This window comes from Ambystoma mexicanum, chromosome 7q (assembly GCF_040938575.1).
Source record: "Ambystoma mexicanum isolate Mex_15411 chromosome 7q, UKY_AmexF1_1, whole genome shotgun sequence".
Taxonomy (NCBI): domain Eukaryota; kingdom Metazoa; phylum Chordata; class Amphibia; order Caudata; family Ambystomatidae; genus Ambystoma; species Ambystoma mexicanum.
The window spans coordinates 47,820,932-47,836,081 of NC_090941.1; positions in this window are offsets into that span (position 1 = coordinate 47,820,932).

Here is a 15,150-nt window from a genome sequence, read left to right on the forward strand (position 1 = left end):
TCTAATGGGACCGTCTTGGTCCAAGGCCCTCAGGCCAACTTTCACCTCTTTGATAGATGCTTCCCGCGCCTCATCAACTTCCTTTCTTCCCCTGCTTTCCCCTCCCCCCTTTCCGTGAATACCTTGCCTCCCCTTTCTGCCTCCTCCTTGGCTACCTCGCCTTCTCCTTCCCTCTCTGCCCCCTCTCGGGCTCCCTCTACACCTCCGAAGGACATACCTCTGATTTGTACCCCTCTGCGGAAGTCTTTTAAGGATGGCAACCGTCTCCATATTGCCACTCTTAACTCTCGCTCTGCTGTCAAACACTCCTCTGATATCTGCCGCCTTCTTGAAGAACTTGACCTCGATGTCCTCAGTCTCACCGAGACATGGTTCACGGCCAGCTCTGTCACAAGCTTTGATACGCTCCTACCTGATGGCTACAAGATCCTCCCCGCACCCAGGGCCAACCGCTCTGGTGGGGTTGTAGCCCTGATCTTCCTCGAGTGGATTCCTGCCTCTGTCACTCTTACGCAGGCCTACTCCTCTTTTGAATGCCTTGTCTGCAGGCTTCTCCCTCCTATAGCCATTCCCTTACTGTGGCTACTATCTATTGGCCACCTGGTCAGATCTCCTCCTTCCTCTCTGAGTGGGCGGACCTCTCCTGCTCACTCCTGGCCTCAACCACTCAACTCTTCCTTCTTGAGGACTTCAACATCCACCTGGATGCCCCCTGTCCTTCCTCTGTACTCTTTTGCGACCTCTGTGGCTCTCTATCAGTCACTATTCTCCCCCACTCACTATTCTCCCCTCTGGCCCGACTCACTCTGCAGGGCACACTCTGGATGTTCTGATCCCCTCACGCCTTCCCCTCTCTCTCCCTCTCTCCACTCCTCTCTCCTGGAGTGATCACTGTCTCCTCTCCTCCCACCTCTCCCTCCCTACCCCTCAGGCCAAGACACTTCCATCAATGCCACCCACCTTCTCGGTCATCTGACCCATGAAGCGCATGTCAGTTGAGGCTTTCGCCCCCACCTTCTCACCCCCCTCTCCCTCTTTGGCTGACTCTCACCCTAACACTGCCCTCTCCACGCTCCACTGTGCTATATCTGATACTCTTGATATCCTTGCCCCTGTCATGAGAATCCACCTGAAGCCCAAAGCCAAGTGCAACTCCTGGTATGACTCAGACCTCGTCACCCTAAAACACAAGTGCGGGGTGGCCGAGAGGAAATGGCATGCTTCATGTACATCCTCTGACAAACTGGCCTGCCGCCTGCTCCAAAGGCAATACCGGCTCTCTGTCCTAACCAAGAAGAGAGCTCATATCCAAGCCCGCGTCTCTGCGGCATCTAACAACTCTGCTGAACTCTTTAAAATCTGCAAGGAACTGGCTAATCCTGCTGCAGTCTCTACCTCTCCTTTCCCTTCCCAGGCCCTCTGCACGACACTGGCTTCTCACTTCATCTCTAAAACTCAGGACATCCTGTCCTCACTCTCCTCCTATCCCCTCACCCCCCACTCCCTGCTCTTCCTCTGGCCCTTCTGCAGCCACCCCTCTAACCTCCTTCTCTGCCTTGCCCCTGTTCTCTGCTGACAAGGTTTCTAGACAAGTCTGATCTATGAAAGTCATGTCGAAACAGGCTGACTTCTGCAATCACTCCTTTGCCACTGGAGTCTTCCCATCCCACCTGAAGCACTCCCTTGTGACCCTCTTCTTAGGAAACCCTCTGCCGACCCCTCCTGCACGGCTAACTATCGCCCACTCTCCATCACTCCCTTCCCGGGCAAGCTCCTGGAGAAACTGGCCATCTCCCAGCTTAATCTCCACACTGAATCTGTTGGTTGTCTTCATAACCATCAGTCTGGCTTCAGAGCTGCCAGAAGCATGGAAACTGCTATCCTGAACATCCGTGAAGACCTGCTCTCCAACCTTGACTCTAACACCGCTTGTGTCCTCATCTTGCTTGATCTCTCTTATGCCTTTGACACTGTCAACCATGCCATCCTGCTCAGCCGTCTCTGTGATAACCTGGGTATCACTGGTCAGGCCCTGGCGTGGCTGACTTCCTTCCTCTCCGACAGACCCTCCCAGGTCCAACTTGGGTCCTTCCTCTCTGCTATCTTTTTCTCTACCTGTGGTGTTCCCCAGGGGTCTAACCTCTCCCCCTGGCTGTTCAACCAATACCTTGCACTCCTTGCCCACCGCATTGCCGCTCTCTGCCCCAACTTTCAGTGCTATGCAGATGGCCCAGATCATTTTCAGTCTACCCTCTGCCTCCTCCTCTCCTTCCCTCAGCTCTGACTGTCTGTTATCCAGGAGTGGTGTGCCACCAATGACCTCTGCCTTAATGCCAGTAAGACTGAGATTCTCCTCATTGGCGCACCCGCTCGCTCCTTCACTGTAGCTCTCTGGACGGCCTCTCTTGGCCCTCTTCCGGCTCCCACCTGCAAGGCAAAAAACCTCGGGGTCATCTTTGACTCCACCCTCTCCTTCTCTCCTCACATCTCGGACGTCTCTAAGAAGTCACACTACCAGCTGCACCTCCTCAGAGGTATTCTTCCTTTCCTCACCTTCCCCCAGACGCTCACTGTCTCCAGAGCTCTGGTCCTCTCTAGGTTGGACTATTGTAACGGCCTCTTTCTAAATCTGCCTGCTTCTACTCTCCACCCTCTGCAACTTATCCAAAACAGGACTCCAAGATTTGTCCTTGGCCTCAAGCCCAGGGATTGTATCTCTCCAGGACTGAAATCTCTGCACTGTCTCCCAGTGGCTGTGTGAATTAAGTTCAAAACCCGCTGCATTGTTCACAAGGCCTTCTGGGGCCTGGAGCCTCAGTATCTTCAACTCTCTCTTCCTAAATATCTCCCCTCTCGAGCTCCTCGCTCATCCGCCTCCAACTCCCTCAGGGTCAGTCGCTTCTCTAAGCAACTAGTTGGTGGTAGATCACTTTCTTCGGCTGGTCCTTCCCTCTGGAACAGCCTCCCTGCCTCCCTCAAACTTGAGGAGAACCATCTCCGGTTCCGGAAACACCTCAAAACCTTTCTCTTTGCTTCTGCTTTTTCTCCTACTCTCCTCGGATGACCACCTGGCTGTAACCTGAACTGCACTGGCTACCGGGGCACCCTCTGATCTCGGGCCCAGACACTTCCCCTGCCAGAGTCACATACCTGCACTGCCCACCTGGCACCCCCCGCACTTGGGGACTGTTTCTGTATCCCTACAGTCCCCCTATCAGCCCTTGACACCTGATGCCCGCACTTACCCTGCACTTGCCATTTGCTGGCTGTTTACTTACTTATTGTTATCATCTTCCCATTTACAGCACTTTCCCTTCCCCTGCACTTGCGCGATCTGAATGACACCTGGCCTAGTAGGATCGTTGTCCGTCCTCCCTCTGTTCCCCTCCCTTGCCTCGTCGCGCCTCGAAAATACTTGTGTATAGGCGCGTTATAAATGCCATATCATATCATATATCACAGGATTCTACGTTTTTAATAATCTCTGTGAGTGACTCCATAGACGTGAGACGCAACCGGTATTGCTTCACAAACACTGGAGCCATCTCAGGGTCCGCAGGTATGGAGATTGAATTGAATGTATCTGTGTGCGTCCACAGTCATATGAATCCATGGCAAAGATATCATTAAAATCCAAAAACACCTGTTCAGCTTCTGCTTTTGCTCCACGGTCTTATAGACATCAGTGAGATTGATTCGTTCTTCCACCATCTGCTTAAAGCCTGGCTATTTCGGCGGTATCCTCTAGTTCGGTGGAGAGATCTCTTGTTATGGTGTTGGCCTGTACATGAAGTTTCAAGGATGGCGGTAGTCCCTGTTGACTCAAAATACCACCTCATCCTTCCTGATGTCACAGGTCAGCTCTTCCACACCGTAAGGGTAGGAAAAGTACACCAAGGAATTCCCCCTTTGCCGGGTGAAAATCTTTTCCGGAGGGATATCGTCAAAATTGCAATTGGGAATTGGTCCTATGATCTCATTACCTAAATCAATAGAATAATGCTGGGCATCAATCGCCATTCCAATAAAGGTGTCTGCACCCAAAGTGATACTTCTAGGGTCGCTGTTATCCACCAATAATAAAATGGTGTCATGTTCTAGGTCAACTAGGGGTGTTGGATGCAAGTACAAACCTTGCTGTTGGAGGTGACAATTCAAATGTATATAAGCATCCTTGTTTTTGATGTTCTGCTCATGCTTAATTTTTAAGGGAATTGTTAATTGTTGCACCTGTCCTGGGATGGTGACCTCTTCTCCAACTTGAACTTCAACTGCATACGGCAGCAACTGAGCTGACCAAAATGCTTTCTCAGTGTTGTCAAAGCCCATGGGGTTACCCCAGTCAGGACCAGGCTTTGTAATTAATTAGGTCTAAATTAATTGCTAATCGATTGAGAATGTCACTGCCTAAGTAAAAGGCAGAAGGGGCATCTCTCACAACCTAACAATTATGTTCTATGCTTTTATTGCCAATGGACATTTTTAGCATGCACCTGCTAAGCAGGAGATGTTTGGAATTTGGAGTTTCCAGGTACATTTCCCACTTATCAATCAATTTAAACGTGGGGATGGTCTGAACGTTTGGGAGTTTCCTGAATAATGCTTTGCTGATGAAGCTTTTTCCGTTATTCAGGCATACTCTGGGGAGAACAGGCCCCCCTCAGCTACCTGAATGCAGAAAAACAGCTGTTCAACCTTTCTCTGGATGTTGGTCAAACTTTGAGCTGGTTTTTCATCATCTTTTATCATGGGATTTGGGTTTTCTTCAGATTATGGATTGGCATCAAATTTCAGAGTATTTCCTTCCAGTGTGGAATGCCACTTAAAACTAGGAGAGAGGATTATTTTAAAAATGGGGAAGGGCTCCCATCATCACTTTGTTCTCCTACAGAGATGACAGTGATGTCTGGGACTCAATTGTTCCTAAAGTGGAATTCTCTTTAGTCAGACCGTTGTTCAATCATGTGGCATGTACCATTTAAACTCACATAATGTGTACTTTGTTTTAATTTGATTGGCCGGTTAGTCTGAGTCCAGAGGACCTTGTTCACGCAGTCAATCAGGGGTGATAACCTCCGAAGAAGGTCATTCCCCATTAGACAAGATGTGCCCTCTTGAGTGACAGCTAACATTGGGTGTTTCACCCTATGTTGCCCAATTTTGATCTCCAGATCTGCAGTCCTTTCGACGGAAATATCATTCCCATGGAAGTTTTGGAGTTGTCCAGGAAGAAGCGTGAGGGGAATTTGGTGATCCCCACCCCCCTTCCTGAATTTAGTTGGTCAAAGGCCTTTTTGGACCGGAAGATGGTGTGGGATCCAGAAAGAAAATGTGCATGTTCTGCCAGCTTGGCCGTTAATTTTTTTTATATTGAACTCCGACACTGTGTGATCTTGGACAGTTTTCTGTGTCGGAGTCCGGGAATCTGTAAAGAAGATTTTGCACCCAGCAAGAAATGGGATGGGGAAATCCCCTTTTTCCCCTGATTCTTTCCTGTCCCCCTTTTCGTGGAGACAGTTAGCTGAACCTGTTTGGGGGGAGGATCCCTCGGTGCTTTCAGGGTCATCTGGGTAACATTGTTGGGGTTTAAGAATGTGTTGCTCTGGGTACTTACCCAGTCTATGTTAGGGTCTTTTGAGAACCATTTATCCTTGGGAAGGACCCCTCCATCTCTGAAAGAGAAGATTTTCTTCCCTGAATCCTCCAGGGATTCTTACCCTTCAAATGGGAGGATGTGGACTTCCTCCACAAAGTGGGTTCTCTTTGGCTCTTGATTTCTCCTACTTACCCTCTGTTCGCTAGGATACAGCTTTTTGGGGTAGAAGATTTGTGTTCAGGTTCAGAGGTTTCCAGGGGTTTTGTTCTGGTGAGAAGGGAAGCTTCCTCTAGGGCTTTGCATCTCCCTTCCCCTGTTCCCCCTCCTCTGGAACCTGTTGGTTGTCGGAGGTTTCTTCCCGTCATTGCTCAGGGGCGCCAGACCCGGGTGTCGAGCTGTTCTGGGCAGCAATTTCCATTTGAGTGCTCTGCTGAACCCTCAACATGGGACCCAGGTCTTGTGTTAAGTGTTTGACCTGGCGCTCCAGTTGAGACATCTTTTCTGGTTGGTGGGGGGGTCTGGATTTATACCTTTGCTGCTTTCAGAAAGAGTAGTTGTCCCTTCTCACAGAGTAGCTTGGGTATTGGGAGTTTTCCTGATAACCCTCCATCCTTGGTCTCCCTTCTCTCCCTGATTTGGGAATCTATTGTCCTGAAAGCGGGGTGAGAGAGGAGGATTGTTATGGAAATTGGGGTTTGAAGGGTATTTGAGAAAGAAACTGAGGTTGGAGTGTGGAGTATTTCTTCCCTCCTGAGGAACGTTCTGAGGGAATATTGGAGTGAGGTTTCCTGGGGCAGTACTAACCTGGTTGGGGCCCCCCCTTGTGCCAGGGGAGTCCATTCATACCCCAAGATGGGTCTGTTACCTTTTTATATTGGGCTGACATAGGTGGCAGGTTCACATGGAGCATCAGTCTTATAACCCTGCCTGGCTACCACCCGATTGGGTTACATCAGAGGGTCTCCTCTGTCTCTCATTCTGCTTATTAGTGTTAGCAGAGGAACATTTTTAGGCCCCTCCCATTTCCAAGTGCAATATGGGGGCATTTTTCACCTCAGCCACCGTTGCAGCAGCAGTGTGTGTTTGATGGTTTGGGGTTTTTAGGGTTATTTTTATTTTTGGAGGGCTTTTATACTTAATAAATCCGGCTGGCCTGTTCCATCACCCAATCCAGGGTCCTATGCTCATGGAAGTCCCTTAACAGTTGGGTCATAATGTATTTCGGGAGCGCATGGAAGTAAGTGTTAATAAACTACTGGAGATTGGTGTTCACCCGGGTAGAGGTCTGTGCAAATGGCCACTTCAGCTCTTGCACAAACTCTCTAGGTGCCTGGTCTTCCCCACACTGCAGGTTGTAGGCCACCTTGCGGGCCTCCTGAGGGTTCTTGTGAATGTAGAAATGCTTTAAGATAGCTTCCTTATAGGTGGACCATCTTTGGTGATCTTGGTCCTCCAGCCCTGCAAAGAAGCTGGAGTATTCCGGGGAGAATGTCCATTTGATGAAGTCCATGAAATTTTTATCATTCTTGATACCAAATGAAGTCATCATATTATGATGTTCTTATGGTAGGGAGTCATAAAGCTCTTTATGGCCTTTATCTGCCAAATTGGGTCTTTCACAAGAACTCTCTTCTGTTTGACAGAGTATCTTTTCCGTTGCACCTGAGTCCACTCGCCCTCTGACTCAGTGCTGCAACTATTGGTGGTCCACTCCCTGCCTTCTAGGTGTTCCCTACCTCTTTGAGACTGGGAATCCCTCCCAGAATTACAGGGTCTGGTATCTTTTCCCCTGTGGTGCTGTGGGCTCTCAGGATCACTTCCCTTGTACTCCCATGTTCGCACAGGGGAGTACTCATCTTCCTCATCCCTTCTTCCAGGTAGGGTGGAGAATTCCTCCCACCTCCCTGAATGTGAAAAGGTTTTTCAAATATTCATTTGATGCCTGGGTTCTGGTTCTTTTCTGTCTGCAAAGCGGACCAGGTTGTCCCTTTGTAACTTTAGTTTCTGCCAGTCTAACTCCCTGATCTTTTCATCATAGGAGCCCTCCTGGTCAGAACTACATGCTAGGGTATTTTTAAATCTGGGTAGAGATGAATAGCCGTCAATATCTGATAAGAACTGGCCTTCCGGCTCAGTTGGACTAGGCCTGGTTGAGTCCTGCTGCCTCATGTTTCGCTGTTCTTGAAAACTGGTAGGCATAAAGTTAGCAGCACCCTCTACATATGAGGTGGTGAGTTGGCTTGAGGTCCCTGGTAAAGATCGGAGGGTGCTTTTCCATACTCTAAATGATTGGGGTGCCTTAAAGGCTGCTTGTATTTGGCTATTTCCTTTTCCAGCTGCTCAGATTTGTTTTTCTCAGCCCTCATCTCTGAGTTTTCAACTCTGATATCAGTGCTTGAGTAGCTTCTAGCACTTTATTTTGTGCCAAAACGCTGTGTCTGAGTCACTTGTTCCCTTCACAAAGGGACTATTTTTCTTTCTGCATGGTTTCTATTGCCTGGGCATATTCAGACCGCTTCTTTTTCAGGAGACTAATCTCCTCACCTTGTGCAATTTTGGCCTGTGTTGCCTGCACTATGTCAAACTCTGCTTGCCTCACATGTTCCATTTATTTTTCATTTTCTAGCCTCATGTCAGTCAGTTCCTGAGAACATAACTCACTTGCTACAGTTTGCTATTTTCTTCCCTGAACTGCTTTCTCTGTTGTTTCAGAGTGTTCATACCTATCGCATCGGATCAAATTCACCCTGGGAAGTGACCTCCCTAATGACTAACTGGCTATTTTCAGCTTTCAGTTGTTTAATCTGAGTTTGAAATGCAAAAATGTCCTCTAAGCAGGCTCTATTGTGTACAACCTGCTCACTTAATTTGTGGTGACTCAAGATCATGTTTTCAACACCCCTTTCAGTGCAGAAAGTGTAACGCTCACCTGACTCCCACGGAGGCGCTGGCCTGGTTCGCCCTGCTGTGACCTCTTCTAAGGTGATGCGCAGGGTTCGGAAGACGGACTGGACAGGGCCCCCAAATCTGGCTTGTCTGGCTCGCAGAAGTATCCTTCTGTAGGCAAAAATAGGGGATTAACTGTCTGCGGGGTAATGCAATCAGCCTCCCACTTTCCCCTCTCACCCTCCTCGAAACCTTTCTGTGATTCCTCGTAGCGTCTCACCTTAGGGTCTGGAAGGACGAGCTCTCCATCCTGCTTCTGATGCAGGGGCGCGTTGGTATCCAGTTACTTCACTGGATTTTCGGATTGGTGAGAACCAAACTTGCTTGGTTTCCAGGTAAGTTTTTTGATAAGAGGTTCCCCTTGTGTCCATGCATTAATGTACTAATGCTAGTGTCTTTTTCCCCATAGGGGCCGGGGTACGGAATGCCGGGGAACAGGCACCGACTCGAGATGAAAGGTGAAATCCTTGTAGAAATCAGGTAAGTCTTTAATGAGCGTTTTTTTGGTAATGTCTTTTCATTCGCTCATTAATGCTGATGTCTCTTTTTCCCCTTAGGGGCCGGGGTCCGGAAATGCCAGGATGCGGCGCAGACCCGAAATGGAGAGGGAATGAATCAACAGGTAAGTCTTAACATGGAGATTAACTTTCCTTATTCCCTTCTCTCTCTCACCTTTTGTTCTGGTCTTTTTCTCCCTAGGCGCTGGGGCGTGACTGCGAATCCGGAAGATCGCTGCTGAACATGGAGGCACCCTGTAAAGGTGAGTGGAATGCGGCGCTGCAGCGATCGACACGATGAGCTTTTAAATAAAAGTCTTCCTTTTCAGGATTGTCAGCGAGATGTCTCCGGGATGCGGTTTTAGCAGGTAAGGACTTTTCCTTCTACTGTTCTCTTCTTCTCTTCCTTTGCAGGTGATCCAGGATGCTGGCAGGCGTGGCAGAAGTCAAGATGCAGGAGCAGACATGGTGAGCGTCCAGCTGCTAGATGCAGAACAACGCGAAGCACGTGTGGCTGTTCGGGTGGGGTTTAAATAGCCTTGGTATGTATCCTTCCTCCAATCAGGTATGTATCCTTCCCCGACCACGCCCGGATGGTAAATTAGTCCCACAGGTAAAGTAGTTCCTTTCAGGCCTCAAGGAGGCCGGGATCCTGCAGCATGGTCTGCATCAGGTAGGTGCACCCAAGCACTCCCATAATGAGCCTAGCGCCTATGGCGCCAGGACACTGTCCAAAGGGCCCCTATATGGGGTTGCTGGGTCCTTCCTTGGGGACTGGATGTCCGCTTTCGGGGACGCAGGGCTTGATCCGGCTCCCCGGGAGCGGGCATCATGACAGAAAGTTGGGCCTCTCACTCCAAATTCGGTTGCTGTTGCGTCACTAACTCATCTTTTAGTTGCCGAATAAGGTTTTCTAATTTCAACTCTGAACTTTGGCTCTGTTGCACTTTTTCCTCTAATTGTTTCAACTCTGTGTGCTTGATCCAAAAGCTCAGACTGGTTTTGCACAGAGGCTACACTATCCTGGTATCTTTCTTCCATGATCATCATATGGAAGTACATGTATACTGTGTGCCAAGCCATTTTAATTTGCTCATCTGTGGTGGTCTGTGTCATATAAAAGTCTGTCAGGGCCTGGTGTAACAACCCATTATCCTGCCACATATCAATGTTTGCAGAGGTAACCTCCTGCATCATTCTAGCTTGCCACATTGCATGCTCCTGTTCTACCCATTCACCTTTAATAAACAATTTGGATAAAAGGTGCTTCCTGGCCATATTGATTCCTACGGTGCTCATTTGGAAATGTGGTCTGCACCTAATATGCTCTCTATGCAAGGGCCAAGAATCTCAACACTATTCCTAATTATTTTCTACTAACAATGACAACTCAACTCAACACAACACTGTTCTATCTATATACCGCCCTGAAACCCAGGGTACAGGCCTGAATGGCGCTTTTGCAATGCAACACAACTTTCCATCCACTGCAATGTAATTACACCCAAATGAATAGTCTGCTGCTACTGCACTGTCACGCGTGAAAACTTTTGCCAATCTCGGCATGAGCCCCCCGTTTCGTCGCAGTTTATTACGCAGTCACACTCAACTCAGGGAGTTCCTTTCCCCTAATCAAGGTGGCGCACAACAAATCACTATTATTTAGATTCAGTTTGGTAAGGCCTCAAACCCGTCTCGCACCCAGCCCCAACAAATACCCGGTGCCACAATGGACTAGGAACCATGCTGTTGTTTAGTAAGCATATAGATTAATTTATTTAAACCAAATTTGACAAACAGACTAACATCAGCCACCAATGCTGTGGCAACACAGAACAAAAATCACTTGCGTAATGGCACCAACACAGAGATAATACTAAGATATGTAGTCACAATTTCCTGCAGCTTTCTTTTCAAATCACTGACCAATACAGAACAATTCAAAGCACGCAGTCATTGCTTATGTGGTTATAATACCTTTTCTCCCAGTAACCCCCACCCTCCAAACATCAATTAAACGTGACCCCTCTGAATTGAAGGCCCGTGGTGGAGAGTGGGAACACAATTGGAAAATCATTTTGGGTTCTGATATAAAAATGCACTCTTTGGAAAAAGGGATTCAAGGGGAAAAATCGTTTTGCACTTATTACTACAGTTGCAATATGAGGGACAGAAAAGCAATGGGAACATTTGTTTTTGCCACACCTAAAAAGAACAAGCAGGGTTTTGAGTTTGGGTCAGAACAAAGGGGCAATTTTGTTTTTTCCACCACACATGCATAGGAAATACAAAGCTTCACACTTCTGGTTTAAAATGTGGGGATCAATTGGGAATTTCGTTTTGCACCCTATAACACTTACTTAGAACAGAACCCAGGGTTTCGGGGATTCATTCTTTTGGATTCAGGACCCCCCTTTCTGTACCGATGGCAGTGGTATTCCTACAAATAGTCGATAAAATATTTATGTCTATACTAGCTCGAAACACAGTGGGAGGAGCTTGGTAGATTTGAATGCTAACAAAACACTTCTGTGATTTCTAGTGGGGAATTAATTGATTTACTTTAATTAAATATGCTAAGGATCTACACAGACAAACAGGAAATGTTGCTATGGGGAAATAACTAGAACAATACTTGAAAAATGCAGGGCCTACACAGTCTATGTCTTTGGGATAGTTTTACTTACAAGAGAGGCCTTGTAGTGGGCATCAGGGAACAGCAGGGCACCTCTGGGACAGCAAGGGTGTCAGTCAAGGATAGTCCCCTCTGACTCCTCTTAGGGGTCCCAGTCAGCTTCTATGTCTCCTGGCCCCTGTCTCCAGTGCCAGATTTGCAGCCTCTCTGCGTGGGTGTTTCTCACAAGAGTTCAGCAGCAGGTTAACTCCCGGAATAAAGTGAAAAAGCCCAGTTCTGATGCAAACTGGTCTACTTATAGGGCAAATGACATTACAAACTTGTCATGAATCCCACGGAAGGGATTGGTTGGTTCTCTCCATCCACCTCTGTGCTCATAGGCAAGGAGTTGAGGAATGTGAGGTAGGAAATCTGGGGGAGTAGAAAGCTTTGTAATCCCAAACTGACATGTGGGTTTGGCATGTTTAAACTCTGAAAATCTATCAACATGCCAAGTACCCTAATTATTCTTTACATGTATGGATATATTTTTAAGAACTACATTTTAGGGCAAATCAGATGATGCTAATCTGAAGTTGGCCCGCCCTTCCTGTGCAGAGATATAGTTTTTCTTTGTTTACTCAGGAGCCGCATCAGTGAAAAATATGACACTTCATAGTTCCCATGTTAATCTTGTTCTTCACCCTCACACCAACTTTCAAATCTCTTGGAATCATGGGAAGGCCCAAATCAAATTCTCCTTAATAACTTCTGTTATGTTTATCACACAAAAATCCTTTTTGCATGGTTCAAGGGGATTACTGTCACCTTTAATAAAAGTCTGGAATGAGTGTTGTGGCATATACGCTGCCCTTTTCATGCAATGAAACGTATTTTTCTATTAATTAAACTCAACTTCACAGGCCACGCTCACTCTAGCCCCCACCTTTTTTTTCTAAGTTTCATTTACCCTTACACATGTGACCAGCCAGATGCTGGCTCATGTTTATTTTAGCCTATCCCTCCTTGGCCTTGCAATGGTCCTAGTTATAGCTTAATGCACATTATATGGGAGTTGTGACCTCAAGGTCACTTCTGATGAAAAAACAGGTAAGGGTTTATCTATTACGACCATGGTTTCCATCAATGGGAGTGTATTTCTTTGTATTTTTAAGCAATGGATCCAAATGATTGTTGACAACCAGACATCCCTCTCCGGGACAACCAGAGGAAAGGTCTTTGAGGTTAAAGTTTCATTTCAGTAGAAATGCCCAGCTGCATGTACAATTCAAGACCTCGCTCAATGGAGTGGTGGTTAAGATTGTTCAACAGCTTGCCTGGGAGGTTAAATATGACTCCCTCATTATTACCTATATTGACTTATCCTCTGCCTTTGATGCAGTGGATTGTGGTCCAAATGTCCAAACTTCATTAGTGGGGAGTGCAGTATGGTCTATTGCGACTGATAATTGATCTTTATTCCTCATTGAAAATTCAAATTTGCTATAACCATTTAGGTGCTTTGTCGCGCCAAATACTGAGTTCCTGTGGGGTCAGGCAGGGGTGCAATTTAGCCCCCTCCCTGTTTAATTTGTATAGCTCCGATATTGGTGTGTATTTAAAAAAGGCCACCTTAATTTGTCCAAAGATTCATCGCCTTAGACTGTTTTGGTTGTCGTTTGCTGATGATTTTTTGCTTTTTGTGAATGTACCGCGGTTTGTTTGCAGAGATTGATGAATTAATTTTCATCATGAATGAGTAAACATGCCTTAAAGACAAACCTGGCAAAATCAAAAATATTACAATGTTTAAGGGTTCGGAGAAAAACTCCCTTTCACTGGAAAATTGGGCATGAGGAGACTGGGAGGGTTGATTCTTTGATATATCTTGCCTTTTTTCATTATCATCAAAACCTGGTCCCACCGTGCCTTTGGAGTGGTTGAAGAAACGTGTTCACTCTTTGGCTAACCAGTTGAAGAAGGTTGACCAAAAATATTGTAGATATACCATGAAACCAATTCTGATGTTTTATGAATGTAACATTGTTCTCAAGATTTTATATGGTTTTGATATCTGTCCCATGAAGCTATTGGATTACCTGTCGTCCTTTGAAGCTCTGATTTGGCATAGACTATTCCACTTGCCTGACTCCATACCAATGGATGCAATAAAATGTGAAGTGGGTATCGTATTTTTACATGCACAAGCATCTTGGAAAATTATTTTGCTTTTAAGGAAAAATCCCTTTCCATCTGTTGCCTCATTATTTGAAGATTTGAAAGTGACTCTGGAGGCCCAAGCTAGCGTTTGGTTGAGCGAAGTGTACTCTTTTGCTTGCTCACTTCTGTCGGAGTTGGGTTGTGCTGTAATGGGTTTGAGGGATAATACAGTACATATAAAGACATATCAATTTATCTTGCCAAGTCTGTTAGGCATGGTTTTCAGCGATTTTGCTGGAAAATGTTTAAGACTAAGCACATTTTGGTTAGATATGGTCACCTGCTAATCTATTGTCCCGCCCTACGGGCCGTAGTTGGAATTTTCTGAAAAATGTGTATATATGTTCGGACGGGGGGGAAGAGGACAGGGTTTGGCGGCGTGTCTCTTAGGGCACACTACTTCTACGGTTTTAGCTATTTTACATTTTATTTACTCTGAATTTTGAGGTTTAGTATTGAAGTTGATTGGATGCAATACACTGTGCAATAAAGGTGTTATCAAATCACATCGATTACTTATTGTTCAGGTCATTTTAGGACGAGCATTTTTTGATGACATTTTAGGATTTTCTAATGAAGTATTGAAGTATTGTATGGATTATTATAGACTTGTTAAAGAAATTTTGTTTATTCAAGTATAGTTTATACTATTTTATTTGTTCTATTGTGTGGGATGATTTAAATAATTTTCTGGCTATGTAACTGTATAATTGTGTTTAAATTGACATTGTACTTATTTGTTTGGTGCATTTTTTATTTTTAATGTAGTGAATGTTAAAGGTTGGATTTTTTTAACCAAATAACAATATAATACCAAAAAATAAAATAAACTCCTGCTCAATTCATGTACATGAGTTTAAAGCCAGTAGTGTTTTATCTCCAGCCACACTGAGGGTCTCAGGATGGACAGTAAATAATTGGAGAAAAAAAACTGTAACCCTTTCTACAGGACAAAATGAGGTTCTTGCTACCGTTGCTAAGGGAGGAAGGACTCAGTTGCCCCCTTGCTCCTATGTACTCGCACCTATGTGTGATATGTCTTAAATAGACTGTTTTTAACTACATATTATTTGAAGCTGGGCTGTGAGTGATGACTCTTTTAGTTGAAACCACACTGTTTTAGTTCAAAGTATGCTGTATTTTGCTGAGTGCATACTAATGGGTGGTTCAACAATGAATGATGCGTTCTCATTAAAGTTATGCTGTCTCTTGCGTGAATGCATATCATACATAACAACAAGCAGCATGACTTCATCAAACAACGTTTAATAGCCGGT